Source organism: Piliocolobus tephrosceles, chromosome 3 (genome assembly GCF_002776525.5).
Source record: "Piliocolobus tephrosceles isolate RC106 chromosome 3, ASM277652v3, whole genome shotgun sequence".
NCBI classification, from domain to species: domain Eukaryota; kingdom Metazoa; phylum Chordata; class Mammalia; order Primates; family Cercopithecidae; genus Piliocolobus; species Piliocolobus tephrosceles.
The window spans coordinates 106,761,610-106,776,288 of NC_045436.1; the positions used below are offsets into that span (position 1 = coordinate 106,761,610).

At 41.6% G+C, this 14,679-nt stretch overlaps 1 pseudogene; it reads left to right on the forward strand.

Moving 5' to 3' along the window:
* The first annotated feature begins 11,782 nt into the window (after positions 1–11,782).
* Positions 11,783–13,120, forward strand: LOC111549316 (annotated as a pseudogene).
* The last annotated feature ends 1,559 nt before the right edge of the window (positions 13,121–14,679 follow it).

Consider the following 14,679-nt stretch of genomic DNA (forward strand, 5'->3'; position numbering starts at 1 on the left):
TTTCTTTCTTTCTTTCTTTCTTTCTTTCTTTCTTTCTTTCTTTCTTTCTTTCTTTCTTTCTCTCTCCTTCCTTCCCTTCTTTCTTTCTCTTTCTTTCTTTCTTTCTTTTTTTCTTTTCTTTCTTCCTCTCTCCCTTTCTTTCTTCTATTACAAATATGGTTGCCTTAGGCATCTTTGCATAAATTCTTCTTTTCTTTTAGCTTGGTTCTTTTAGAATAATTCTGTCTAAGCACTGATACTGGCTTAAGGCTCTGCTTTTATTCAACAACAATAACTGAGCATCTACTGCTTCAGCTGCTAAATGCCAGAGACACAATGACAAAAATAGTGTCCTGGCCCTCAAAAAGCTCTCTTCTTGTTGATGGAGAGAGATATAGTGACAAATACATTAGAAAACACCATGGTAAACTATAAAACAGATAAAAGCAAATTGCTATAAAGCACAGACTAACTTGTCTGGGAGGGTGTTTGATTTGCTATATTTCTTCTTAAAAGATACGTATGTTCCCTGCCCCAGCAACATATGGGTATAACAGCTTCCTTGCAATCTCTCTGGCCCCAGTGTCATTACTAGAGACAAGCAAAGAAGGAAATTCGAAGTTCCCCTAATTGTAATAATGATCATTTATTGAATTCTTATCATGTTCTAAGAGTTTATGTGTCTAATACAATTATCTTAATAACAATGTGAGATACTTATTATTGTCTTGTTTTATAGAGTAAGAAATAGAAGCTCCAAGATGTAAAATAACATACCAGGGTCACACAGCTCAAAAGTCATGGAACTGAGCTATAAATTCACCCAATTCAGCTACAGAACCAGATTCTCTTCTGTGGCTAATACACCACAATTAGGAGACTCTTTTACAACTGAAATCCCTTTCTCACTGAGGATGGGCACAGCTGGGCTCTGTCCTCTGTCAATGTAACGCCTTCTTTCTGGCAAGGGGCTTATTGGAAAGCATTGTCTTGTTCTTGAAGCCTTGAAGACCCGGTTTTACATTTATTAAAATGTACTCTCTCTTTCCTCTTCCCGCATAACAGGCCCCCTTCCTAACCCTCATCCCCACCTTCAAGGGTTAAAGCAGTGTTTGTTCAGCAGCCAGCATCTGGATAGCACCTGGAAGCCCGTTCCGATATGGCTGTACTACTGGAGTACTCCAGCGGACACAGGGATGAGCACCTTCTCCAGCTCCTTATTATGGCTCAGTGTGATCTTCATAGACGTCATATTTGTCCCTCCTTTGACCTTTCTATTTCCAGTCACTACAGTAATTGTATACAAAAAAATAAGTATATATGAGCTTACATATATAAAAACACATAAATATTCTCACAAATGCTTCCTAGATATGGAATAATAATAATAATAGTTAGCAATCAATCTGCATCTAAATTGGAAAAAAAAAAAAAAACATTATCTTTGTTTGGGCTCCCAAGAAATAGTCCCTGAGACAGGGGCTCATGGGCAAGTGACTTACTAAGGAAATACTCCCAGGAGAAACCAGTAAGAGTGTGGGAATCAGGACAGGGAAATGGGAAAAGCTGAGCAAGGGTGTGATATAAGGTGAAGCTTCTGCTTCAGCCTGATCCCCTCAGGGAAGCTCTGGAGTGGTAATTACACCTCAGAGTTTGTCTCAGTCTAAGTAAGGGAGCTGAACTTTGGTACTCCTGTGCCAGCCAGTCACTGGCTTTGGAAAGAGATGTACACTCAGGGCACATTTGGCTCTCCAGACTTGGGCAAAGCAAATCCAGTAGCCCTTGGGGACTCCTCTGAAAAGGATCACAGCTCCTAGAAGAAAAGCAGGAAGAAGTGGGGGGTGGGCGTGCTGAACCTTTAAAAGGCATCCTGCTCAGGACAGTGTCCACTCTGAAGCCCTACTGTCTGCTGGTCAAGAACACAGCTCTGGAAGGGGGTCTAAATTTGCATTCTAACTTCACTTTATGAGAGATACTAGCTACTAACCTGTCCCCCTCAGACTTGCTTTCCTCCTTTGTAAAATGGGAATAATATCTTCTGGCAGGGGAGTGGTGCAAACATTTGAGATCTTTTTTTGGAAGGATTATTTTGATGACTATCATAAGCAGGTGCTCAATAAATGGTAGCTATTAGTTCTGATTTGATATGAGGATAATTTTTTAAATGTAGTCAGCCCAGCTGATCATATACATTAAGAAAACCCTTTCTATATCGTGAAATGTGCATAAGCTATACAGAGAGATGCTATATTCTACCTATTGCTTTGCCTATGTGGAGAACTCCTTATCTTAGAAAGAGCCATCAGTCTGGAAATGAAAAAATAAGCTTCTTTTAAGCATGCAAGCCGGAAGGAATTTTATTCTTGCTCTCCAGTGCTGTTTATTTTTAACTTTTTATATTGAAAATCTTTGAACATACACAAAAAGAGAGAAGAGAGCATAATGAGCCCCAGGAGAGGGTAATGAGCCTAGTTTTAACAATTACCAACTCATGGCCAATCTTGTTTCATATGTACCCAACATCTTCCTCCTTCCCGTATTATTTTGAAGTAAATACTAGATACTGTATCATTTCATCCATGAATATTTCAACTTGTATCTCTAAAAGATAAGGGTATTTTTAATTTTAGTTTGTTAAATTAACATGCCATAAAACTGCCTTTTTGGTGTGTACACATGAATTTTAACACATGTATAGGTTTGTGTACCATCATGATGATCAGGGTACAGATCAGTTCCGTTACCCTAGAGGACCCTATTTTATCTGCAGCCACAAAGCCATTATTACACCATTTAAAAATTGACAGCAACAAAGAGAATTTTAAGAGTAAACATGATTCTATTTCTCTGCAATCGTGGGCAGTCCCCCAACACACTCCAATTCATAGTATCCCTTTTACAAATGACGTGCTCATGTCTATATGTAAATATATATACATACATAGAACATGTTTAGAACATGTTCTATGTGTACATTGTTCTAACATGTTCTTAACATTCTTCACCCTTGCTTCTGACAAGAGGTCCAAATAAACATGACCCTTTTGTAACAACTTATTCATTTCTTCTGCATATAATAACCTTCCTGACCAACACAGATCTCTGTATTTGATAGACATTTCATAACACCCTCAGTTCTCCTATTTAGTAGAATTGTACACCTTAAAAAATGACTCATTGTTTATTTATTTTATTTTATTTATTTATTTTTTTGAGACAGAGTCTTTGCTCTGTCACCCAGGCTGGAGTGCAGTGGTGCGATCTCGGCTCACTGCAAGCTCTGCCTCCTGGGTTCACGCCATTTTCCTGCCTCAACCTCCCCAGTAGCTGGGACTACAGGCACCCGCTACCACGCTCGGCTAATTTTTTGTATTTTTAGTAGAGACGGGGTTTCACCGTGTTAGCCAGGAAGGTCTCGATCTCCTGACCTTGTGATCTGCCCGTCTCAGCCTCCCAAAGTGCTGGGATTACAGGCGTGAGCCACCGCGCCTGGCCTCATTGTTTATATTTTTAGAAGCATGGAGCAGTCTTAAGTTTTTGCTAAATGATACAGTGTTTTATCTGAAATAACTCAAATGCTGCTTTTATTTCTTGAAAAAACAGCTTAGAATCCAAGAAATGGAAGGGAGCTTAAAAATCATTCATCAGAATCTTCTCATTTCATGGATTAGGAAAATCAACTAAGAGAAGTTTAAAAATTTACAAAGAGTAAGCAAGGGCCAGACGTGGTGGCTCACGCCTGTAATTCCAGTGCTTAGGAGGCCAAGGTAGGTGGATTGCTTGAGCCCAGGAGTTGGAGACCAACCTGGGCAACATGGTGAGACTCCATCTTTACATAACACACACACACACACACACACAAACACACACACACACACACACACACAATTAGCCAGGCATAGTAGCACATGCCTGTAGTCCCAGCTACTCTGGAGGCCGAGGTTGGAGGATTGCTTAAGCTCAGGAGTTCAAGGCTACAGTGAACCATATTCACACCACTACACTCCAGCCTGGGCAACAGAGCAAGACCCCATCTCCAAAAAAAAAGGTTAACAGCTGGTTAGGAGAATAGTTGAGACCAAAACTGGGTCTCCCAGACTTGAGGCTCTTTCCACTATAACATATTGTTGGCCATGATTTTTTCCTCACTCTTGCTGTTGCCTGAATGTGGATTCCATCAGCAGTTGCATATCCATATGCCATGAGTAACAGTTAAGAATACTTAAAACTACCAAAAAAAAAAAAAATGCTTTATGAAATATCCAGAAAAGGCAAATCTATAGAGACAGAAAGCAGACTAGTGGTTGCCTGAGGCTGTGAGTGAGAACAGGGATTCGCAGCAAACCAGCATGAGAGATCTCTTTGGGGTGATGGAAAATGTTCTAAAACTGGATTGTTGTGATGGTTGCACAAGTCAGTGAATCTACTAAAACTGTACACTTAACAAATGAATTTTATGGTGCCTAAGTGTAATTATACCTCAATAAAGCTCTTTCTAAAAAACAGTTGCAGAGATATTTCATGATTTCTTGTAATGAGATGTCTAAAAGCAGCAATTCCCAGACTCATGTTCCTCCTGTTTCGGGTCTGCCATCCCGAGCGTGTTGGCCTGTTCTCCTCACGCGCCTCCTCTCATCGTCCCTAGATGGCTGTTACAGCCCCAGGATCGGGTCCACATACCTGCCTAGAGGAAATACGGTATCATTGAGTTCTTAGCTCCTGCTGTCTTTGTAAGTCTCCCAGCTCACTTCTTCTGACCTTTTTTTGGGCAGAGCCAGGGCACACGGCACCCACCCCTATATGCAAGAAGCCTGAGAAAGTACGTAAATAGCAAATGAGAGCGGAGTTATCAAGATTGTTTTAACCCTGGAGCGGGTCACGTTGCCTCTCTGAACCAAAGTGAGGCTCTGTTGGCAAGAAAAAACGCGGAGGAGCTGAGATGGATATTGAATGGGCAGCTAAAAGTGGCTGCCACACTGGGAAACTCACAACGTGCTAAATATGTTCTAATTTGTTCAGAGTTTTTATAGCATAATGGTTAAATGCACAAACTCTGGAAAGAGGCTACCAAGGATTCAATCCCAGTCCCACTATTATGGGCTGAACTGTGTCCTCACCAAATTCACATGTTGAAGCTGTAACCCCCAGTATCTCAGACTGTGATTGTTTGGAGATAAGACCTTTAAGCAGGTGATTAAGTGAAAATGAAGCCATTAGACTGGGTCCTAATCTAATCTGACTGGTGTCCTTATAAGAAGAGGAAATAGGACACACAGAGACACCAGGGGTGTGCATGCACGGAGGGATGCCATGAGGAGAGGCAGCAAGAGGGTGGCCATCTGCATGCCAAAGAGTGGCCTCAGAGGAAACCATTCCTGTTGGCACCTTGGTCTTGGACATTCAGCCTCCAGAACTGTGAGAAAATAAATTTCTGTGTAAGCTGCCACTTAAAATAAATTTCTGTTTGAGCCGTCTATGGTATGTTGTTATGGAAGCCCTAGCAAACAAATATATCCACCCAGCTCACAGTCTGACCGTAGATGAGTTAATTAACTACTCTGGGCCTCTGCCTCTTTCCCTGTAAACTGGGGCTGATTAGAACCCTGCTTCATAGAGTTATGTGAGAATTAAATGAGTTAACCTGTAGAAAGTACTTGGAACAGTGGCAGGCACACAGTAAGCATAACAGGAATGACGGTATGATGTACACATGTGGCTACATTTAAATGTATTATCTTGGCACATCTTTTATTCGTCATCATTCTTTTATTGAACACATGTCTATTGAATATTGAATACTGAATATGTGCCAGGCGTGAGCTAGACACTTGGAGACAACTATAAGCAAGGTAGGCTGCGTCCTGATATTGCTGAGCTTGTACTCTGATGGGAGAAACCAATAATAAATAAGTCAACAAATTTTATAAACAATGTAATTACAGATTATAAGAAATGCTGTGAAGAAAATAAACATAGTGATGAGACAGAAAAGAGAAGGAGCAACTGTCTTAGGTTGGGCAGGCAGGGAACAATAACCTGAGATCTGACCGGTGAAAGGCAGCCTGCCATATAAACAGCCAAGGGAAGAACTTCCCAGGCAGTGAGGACGGTTTGGGCAAAGACCTTAAGGAAGAGTTTGGCCTGTTCTAGACTGGTCTAGAAGGCTCACATTGCTGCAACATGGTGAGCCAGGGGAGTAGGGCCCCAACCAGGCTGAAGAGGTGTCCAGGCCTCAGAGCACTCAGCACCCTATAGGTGGTGGGAAGTCACTCAGGTTGTATTCTTATGCAATAGAGCCCACTAAAGAGAGACATGGTCTGCATAATGCACTTATTTTTAATCAGGGAGACCAGCTGTAAATACTAATAGATTGAAAAAGAGGTGGTGGCAAGGAAAATGGAGAGGAGTCCAGGCAGCCATTTGCATGTGTGTTTGTGTATTTAATAAGGACCACGTATTCCACCATTACGCTGGCTTAGTGGAGTATTTCAGACTGTTCTATGTCTCCTCACCTGGGGCTTGGGCTGCCCTTTCATTCTACCGCCATTCCTAGAGGTGTCAAGATACCTGCCTTCACCTCTATGCGGTGCTTCTAGACAGTCTACAAGGTCCATGGCTGTTGTACAGGGAGTTGTCCACATGAGGAGGTCAGAGGAAAGGCAAGCTCAGGTGACTGAAGGATGGACAGGTGTGTGCCGGCCACGGTCCACTGATAGACTTCAATGAAAAAATAGGAATATGAGTATAGCTGTTTTTTATAGAACCAAAATTGGTTCTATAAAATTGTTTCCATTATTTCAGTACGCAAACTTCAGGGTTGCAGAGAAAACAGGAGTGTCCCTACAATCCTGTGAAGATGGTTTGGTTAGAGCTTCACAGAATGGCAAGGGTCAGGAAAAGGGCCGCTGAGTGGTTCCATCAACTGCCGCTAAAAGAGACCTGAGCCAACTCCAGCCCCTGCCAACAAGAATGGAGGCTGGTTGCCTGGCAACTGTGAGGCCCCCTTCCTGTTTAGTATTAGAAGTTTTAATTAATCAAGCAAGGCTGCTCTTGATGTTATTCTCATCTGGTTTCATCTGTCCAAACTTATTAATGCAGAAGGACAGGGGCTCCCACAGTGCCTTGCCTCAGTCCCATACTGCATGGGTGACCCTATCTCTAAAATCATAGTCTGTGAGCACTGTTAGAGTATCTGAGGTCTGCGGCTTTAATTTTACAGCTGAGACCCAGAGAATTTGGCTGGCTTAAGGTGACACAATCAGTTAACGGCACAAGAACGCTCTTTGAACTATCGCAGTTCCCTGACAGGAGGTTGCTGGTTGGAATTTAACTGAACTGGCTTGACTTGACTTCCCACTGGGACCTTCTTCTTGGTAGGGTATTTGAAGGCCTGTCATGCCTGTTTGTAATGCAAAATGGCCCCTTGCAAAGTTGTAGAGTTAGTTTCACTAACTCACAATTAGGGGGAGAACAGACGGAACCAGTGGAAAGACTTTAGAACAAGGGCAGTTCTGTTACGTTCGGGTACTGTATCTATAGTGAAAAAAAAACTTTTCATAAAGGGCAGCCAAGGAAAGGTCCAACCAGAACCCCCAGGGAAAAGATGGAGTCAGCTTGCCTTTCCAAGGCTCAGGGCTCTGTGGGCTTGAAAGGGTTGTCTGAACGGGCATTGGAGGGCTGGCACCCTGGAGTTTGAGTCTGTGGAGATCAGGGGCCGGGATTGCAGAAGGTAGTACTGGATGCCTACGTTTCAATTAGTGCATTCAAAAGGGCAAAAGGTGAGGGAGGCAATTCGGTATGGATATGCAGTTCTGAGTGACATATGAAAATCCGACAGGCTCACATAGTGGCAGCTATGATCTGAGACTGCAGGACCTGGTTCTCAGGGACCTGTTTTTCTGAAACGAACAGCCCAGGGTTTATTCATTTTGTCCTAGGAGACAGGCGCCAGGTTTGGAATTTAGCATGCATCAGACCCTGTGCTTATCTGTCCTGCCTAATTTCTTTTACAGGTTGCCAAGGTTCAAATGAAGGCGCAGGCAGCCTTGAAGAAGAAAGGGGCAGGAATAGGAAACAAATAGTTTAGGCAGTTGGAGAAATAAGATAGGGCTTTGTTAGCCAGGAGGCAGACCCAGTTTTTTAAAGTGGGAAGAGGGGAGTACTTTGCAATTCAATAATCACTGAGTGCCAACCTTAAGTGTCAGGAAGGTAACAGGCTACTAACGGGCAGAGCAGAGGCCCTCCTCTTCACAGCCCACATTCTTCACTCAGTGTAACTCTGAGGCCCACTTTCTTCTTAGCACCGATTGGTTCCACTCATCTCACTTTGATCTTCAGCAGCCTGGGGCCTGTGGCAGTCCCAAAATGAGTGTGTGTGTGTGTGTGTGTGTGTGTGTGTGTGTGTGTTGGTAGAGGTGGGGGGGTGGGGGGAGGAGGGGGTTGTGCTGGCAAATTATGGAATATTATAAAGTTGTTAAAAATGACTTAGTTCAATTCCTTTTTCAAGACCAGTATTACCCATGATACCAAAACCAGACAAAGACATCACAAGAAGAGAGCTATAAATTACTCTATTCTATTTTAAAAGGTCTTGTTTATTTCATGTTTGTAAGCATAGTAAGTTCACTGCCTGATGCACACAGCAAGTCAGTAGGCTGAGACACTGGGTTGCAGCAGAGAATGAAGTTTAATTGTAGGGCAGCCAAATAAGGAGACAGAAGGAAACCTCAAATCTGTCTCCCTGTGGAGTTTGAGGGTAGACTGTTTAAGGGTTTTGGGTTGACCATAGTGTGGAGATCACTGATCGGTCAACGAGTGCAGAGTAAAGTCATGGGACAGGAAGATACAGAAACTGTATTCTCATGCTGATTCCAGTCCTCTGTGGGGGTCTTCAAACTTGTTGGCATCAGCTGTTTCACTGCAATTTCAGAGCTGAAAATCATCTTAAGCAATTCTTAAACAAAGGTCTTATGAATCTAGTGTCAGAGAGATCCTGTCTGTTTTAAACAAAAGCCTTAAGTAATTCTAATGTCAGAAATCCCATCTATAGGAACAACAGGGATACAAATGGTATCTGGTGCTACACGACTTTTGCTTACAAAGAAATCGGCCAAAGTGCAACCTGATTAATGCTTAATTATAACTCTATTTCTGTCCAGAATTCCTGTTAACCCTGTAAGGATGGTTTCGTGTTTACTTAATTATTTCTCACAGTGGTTTATCTTTGTATAAGTATAACCTTAAAGGTCTAGAATCCATGTTTATGTTAATATGACCTGAAATTCCACTTTGTTTAACAAATACTCATTCATTGTTTACTATACACAAGGCATTGTTCATGTGTCTATTGGTGCATTAATCACCTCACACTGGAATGATACGATTATGCATCTGACTCCCCTACTTAAAGGTAGTTTCTTTAAGGCAGTGTTCATCCCTCATTCATGTTTGCATCCCCACCACCTTTCATAGGCCATTCCCATAGCAGTAGGTATTTAACATATGTTTGAGGAATTTAGATCCAAATGTGTGTACAACTTTAATATAAGGCTGAACTTTTCAAGAGAGAAAATAGAGGAGTGGACCCTGGGAGATGATTTTGAGGTGAACTGAGGTATGTGTGTATGTGAGAGGAACAATATTAATGGGGAAGGAGGCTAGAAAGCGGTATAGAATCAGGCCATGTCAAAGAGCTGGAGTAGCATTTTATTGCTAATGAGGAGATTGAAGAGTTTGAGGACAATGAGAGATCATTTTCATATTAGTTTTTAGAAAGAAAATTTTTGTAAAACCTAATGAGTATCCGTTACACATATGGCTTTCATTGTAAATAACAGGTAACCTGATTGCCTGAATTAAAACAAAGAAGGAAATTTACTGATTTGTAAAACTAAAAAGTCTAGAAGTAGGGTGGACTTCAGGCAGATTTGATCAAGATCCCACGTGCAGTTTTCTGTGATTATCTTGACATTTTCCTCCTCCATGTGTAGACATCATCTCCAGACTGGTTTCTCTCATGGTTACAAGATTGCTACCAGCAGAAACCAGAGCTATTTGATTCTTACCCCACCCCCCAAATCATTAATGAAAAGTCCTAAGTTTCACTCTGATTAGACCAATTTAGGTCTCACCCTCCATGAACAAATTAATGTAGCCAGAAAATTTGGATTCAACTGATTGGCTTTGGCTGATTGAGGCCACCTCCATAGCCAAGCTCAGTCTGCCCAAATGACATGACAACTGCACAGTAGGAGAAAGCCCAAGAGGCAGATGACAATGTTTACTATGATGTGGCAGAATAAATGTCTAAGGCTATGGAAGAAATTCATGAGAAAGAAGAACAGCAAAGGAGAATTTGTCTTACTTTATTAAAATTATCAAAATAAAATGGTATTGGCATAGAGAACCCAGACACAGATATGTTGATATTAAAATTAATTCATGACAAAGGTGGCAATTGATGGGAAAGCACTTTTAATTAAAAGTGCTCACATAATAATTAATCAAACTGGATAAAACTAAGTTAGTTACATCCCTACCTTGTAACAGAAATTTAAAAATTCTAAATAAGGCCAAGTGCAGTGGCTTACACCTGTAATCCCAGCACTTTGGGAGACCAAGGTGGGTGGATCACCTGAAGTCAGGAGTTTGAGACTAGCCTGGCCAACATGGTGAAACTCCATCTCTACTAAAAATACAAAAGTTAGCCAGGCGTGTTGGCAGGCGCCTATAATACCAGCTACTTTGGAGACTGAGGCAGGTGAATCACTTGAATCCAGGAGGTGGAGGTTGCGGTGAGCCAAGGTCTCGCCATTGCACTCCAGCGTCATCAACAAGAGCGAAACTCTGTCTCAAAACTAAATAAATAAATAATAAAAATAAAATAAAATAATAATAGAAATTCTAAATGTGTCAGAGAATTAAAAGGAATAAAACAAAACCACACACACATACACTAAAAACATTAGAAGAAAATTGAAAGAATATTTGAGTAATATTGGGTTGGAAGAGACCTTTCCGAGTAAGCCTAGAAACCCAGAAGCCGAGAGAGAGAGATAGAGAGAGACAGAGAGAGAAATATTTGACTTTAAAAAGTTAAAAATACTTTTATGTCAAAAACATCAAAACCAAAGTCAAAAGGAAAGTAAAAACTAAAAAAAAATTTGTAAAATATATAGCAGAAAAGGGATTCTTGTCCCTGATATATAAAGACCTAAAATTTTTCCAATAGAAAAATAGTAGTCAGGGAAATGAAAAGAAAATATCAACTTGGCAAATGCAAAAACCTTTAAAAATAATGATAACAATCAGTCTTGGTGGGGTGTAGAGAAACTAGTATTTTCATATATTGCTGGTAGTGGTATAAATTGTTACCACCTTTTTAGAAAGATATCTGAAAATATATGAACACTAAAAATATTGACCTTTGACTGGGCGTGGTGGCTCATGCCTGTAACCCCAGCACTTTGGGAGACCAAGGCAGGCAGATCACTTGAGGTCAGGAGTTCGAGACCAGCCTGGCCAACATGGTGAAACCCCATCTCTACTAAAAATACAAAAATTAGCTGGGTGTGGTGGCTATAATCCCAGCTCCTGTAACCCCAGCTACTCGGGAGGCTGAGGCATGGCACAAGAATTGCTTGAACCTGGGAGGTAAAGGTTGCAGTGAGCTGAGATTATGCCACTGCACTCCAGCCTGGGTGACAGAGCAAGACTCCGTCCCCCTAAAAAAGAAAAATATCTACCTTTTGAATCAGAATCTCACATTTAGGATTTTTTTCAGAAATAAATGATTTCTGAATAAATGATTTGCTGTCAGGAACTGAAATACAACACTGGTGGAAGAGAACGGTTTGATTATTTGACAGATCTTGGGGAACATTACAAGAAGAATCCTATGGTGGAAACATTGGGTACAGTACTACAACTCAAGCAGCCCCTTAACATGACTTGTATAAATGCTGCTGAAATAGAAAGCAGAGTTCAAGAACTAAGCAAATTAGCTGAGACTACAGATAAAGTCAAACAAGGCTTTTGGAAAGGATTTCAGACACTGCAACAACAGGAGTGCAAACTTCTTTACAGCTGAAAAGAGGGTTAAAGGTAAGAAAACAAAAACAAAAATAGATATTAAAAACATCCTGCCCTTTGATCATACCAGGATTGTTGTTCTTGACGGTGATCCCAATAAGCCTGTTTCAGATTACATTGATGCAAATATCATCATGCCTGAATTTGAAACCAAGTGCAACAATTCGAAGCCCAAAAAGAGTTACATTGCCACACAAGGCTGCCTGCAAAACACAGTGAAGGACTTTTGGTGGATGGTGTTCCAAGAAAACTCCAGAGTGATTGTCATGACAACGAAAGAAGTGGAGAGAGGAAAGAGTAAACGTGTCAAATATTGGCCTGATGAGTATGCTTTAAAAGAATATGGCGTCATGCCTATTAGGAACATCAAAGAAAGCACCACTCATGACTACACGCTAAGAGAACTTAAACTTTCAAAGGTTGGACAAGGGAATACGGAGAGAACAGTCTGGCAATACCACTTTCGGACCTGGCCGGATCACAGAGTGCTCAGCAACCCCGGGGGCGTGCTGGACTTCCTGGAGAAGGTGCACCGTAAGCAGGAGAGCATCATGGATGCAGGGCCGGTCGTGGTGCACTGCAGTGCTGGAATTGGCTGGACAGGGACTTTCATTGTGATTGATTTTCTTATCGACATCATCAGAGATGAAGGTGTTGACTGCGACATTGATGTTCCCCAACCATCCAGATGGTGTGGTCTAAGAGGTCAGGGATGGTCCAGACAGAAGCACGGTACCGATTTATCTATATGGCAATCCAGCCTTATATTGAAACACTACAGCGCAGGATTGAACAAAAGCGGAAAAGCAAGAGGAAAGGGAACGAATATACAAATGTTAAGTATTCTCTAGCAGACCAGACGAGTGGAGACCAGAACCCCCTCCCGCCTTGTACTCCAATGCTACCCTGTGCAGAAATGAGAGAAGACAGTGCTAGAATCTATGAAAACGTGGGCCTGATGCAACAGCAGAAAAGTTTCAGATGAGAAAACCTACCAAAACTTCAGCACAGAAATAGATGTGGACTTTCACCCTCTCCCTAAAAAGATCAAGAACAGACAGAAGAAAGTTGATGTGAAGACAAAATTTGAATTTGGAAGGTTTGCATTGTGGTTGATAAGCGAAATTTGAAACCATTTAAAGACCACTGTATTTTAACTCCACAATACCTGCTTCCCAATTACTCATTCCCTCAGATAAGAAGAAATCATCTCCACAATGTAGACAACATTATATTTTATAGAATTTCATTTTAAAGTAAGGAAGCAGTTAAATTGTGCACTATATTTTGCAGATTATGGGGATTCAAATTCTAGTTATAGGCTTTTTTTTTCTTTTTATAACCTTAACCAGTTTAATTTTTTTTCCTCATTGTAGGGGATGATAAGAAGAAGAAAAGATTTGGGAAAATTAAGTATCAACATCCTAGAAAAGTGAGAACAATCTCATTTACCATCATGTATCCAGTAGTTGATAATTCATTTTGATGGCTTCTCTTTTTGGCCAAATGAGAATTAGGCCAGTGCCTGAGATTGTCAGAAGTTGACTGTTCTACCTTTGCATTGGCATTAAATAGTCATAGAAAAAGAATCACAGATATTTATGAATTAAAAGGTGTAGCTTTTTTTTTTTCCCAGCCGATAGTTTAGCTGTTGACTGAGAAGGTTGTGGTGGGAAAACGTTTGCTATATTTTCTTTGCATTTGAGTAATTGTCTTGTACTTAGAAAAAAGTCATCTATGAATGACCAGTGTTTTCGGTTGTCAAATGTTGCCGACAAACTTACCCCAAAACTTTACTGGCTTAAAAAATGCCCCACTCCCAACTGTTCTTCAGGCTGAGCTGGGCTCAGCTGGGCTGTTCTTCTACCAACCTGCAGGTGGCCACTCATGTGGTCAGCAGGTCAGCGGAGAGACTGGGATGGCTGGGCTTCTCTCTCTGCCTGCAGTCCTGCATCTCTCCTTCTCCGTGTAATCTCTCTAAGTGGCCTTGCTGGCAGGGTAGCTAGACCTCTGACATGCAGCTCAGAGCTCCCAAGAGCTTGAAAGAAGTGGCCAGGCCTTCTGAAGGCTTAAGTCCAGAATTGTCGCAGCATCCCTTCTACTGCCCTCTATTGATGATGATGATGATGATGATGATCATGATGATTTTTTCTAATCAGAAGAGAGCTGGAGTATAAACTCTACTTACTAAACAAGTGATAAGCCCAGCCCAGATTCAAGAAAAGGGTGTGAAGTGGAGGTGCAGTTAATCGGGGGGCCACTAGTCTAACAGACGGTCACAACCAGTGCCATGGAAAACCAAAGATATTAGCAAAAGTAGAAGTTGCTAGTGACCTTGGGAAGCTGAAGCTGTTTACAGTAGCTGGGACAAGTTGAAAGTCAGACTGAGAAATAAAGAGAGGGCCTTCAAGAAGCTTCCTGAATGATTTCTGCCAGCCCTGAGCCTAGTTTGGGAACCAGCATTTGGGGAAACTGATCTTAAGGATGGATATGTTTAGGGACGCAGGGCTTTTGAAAGCAGCACCACCCCACTGGGGAACCCCCAGACTTGGGAAATGTGACTCTTTTAATGCCACTGGCTTTTAGTCAGGCCACAGTGAGAAGCAACAG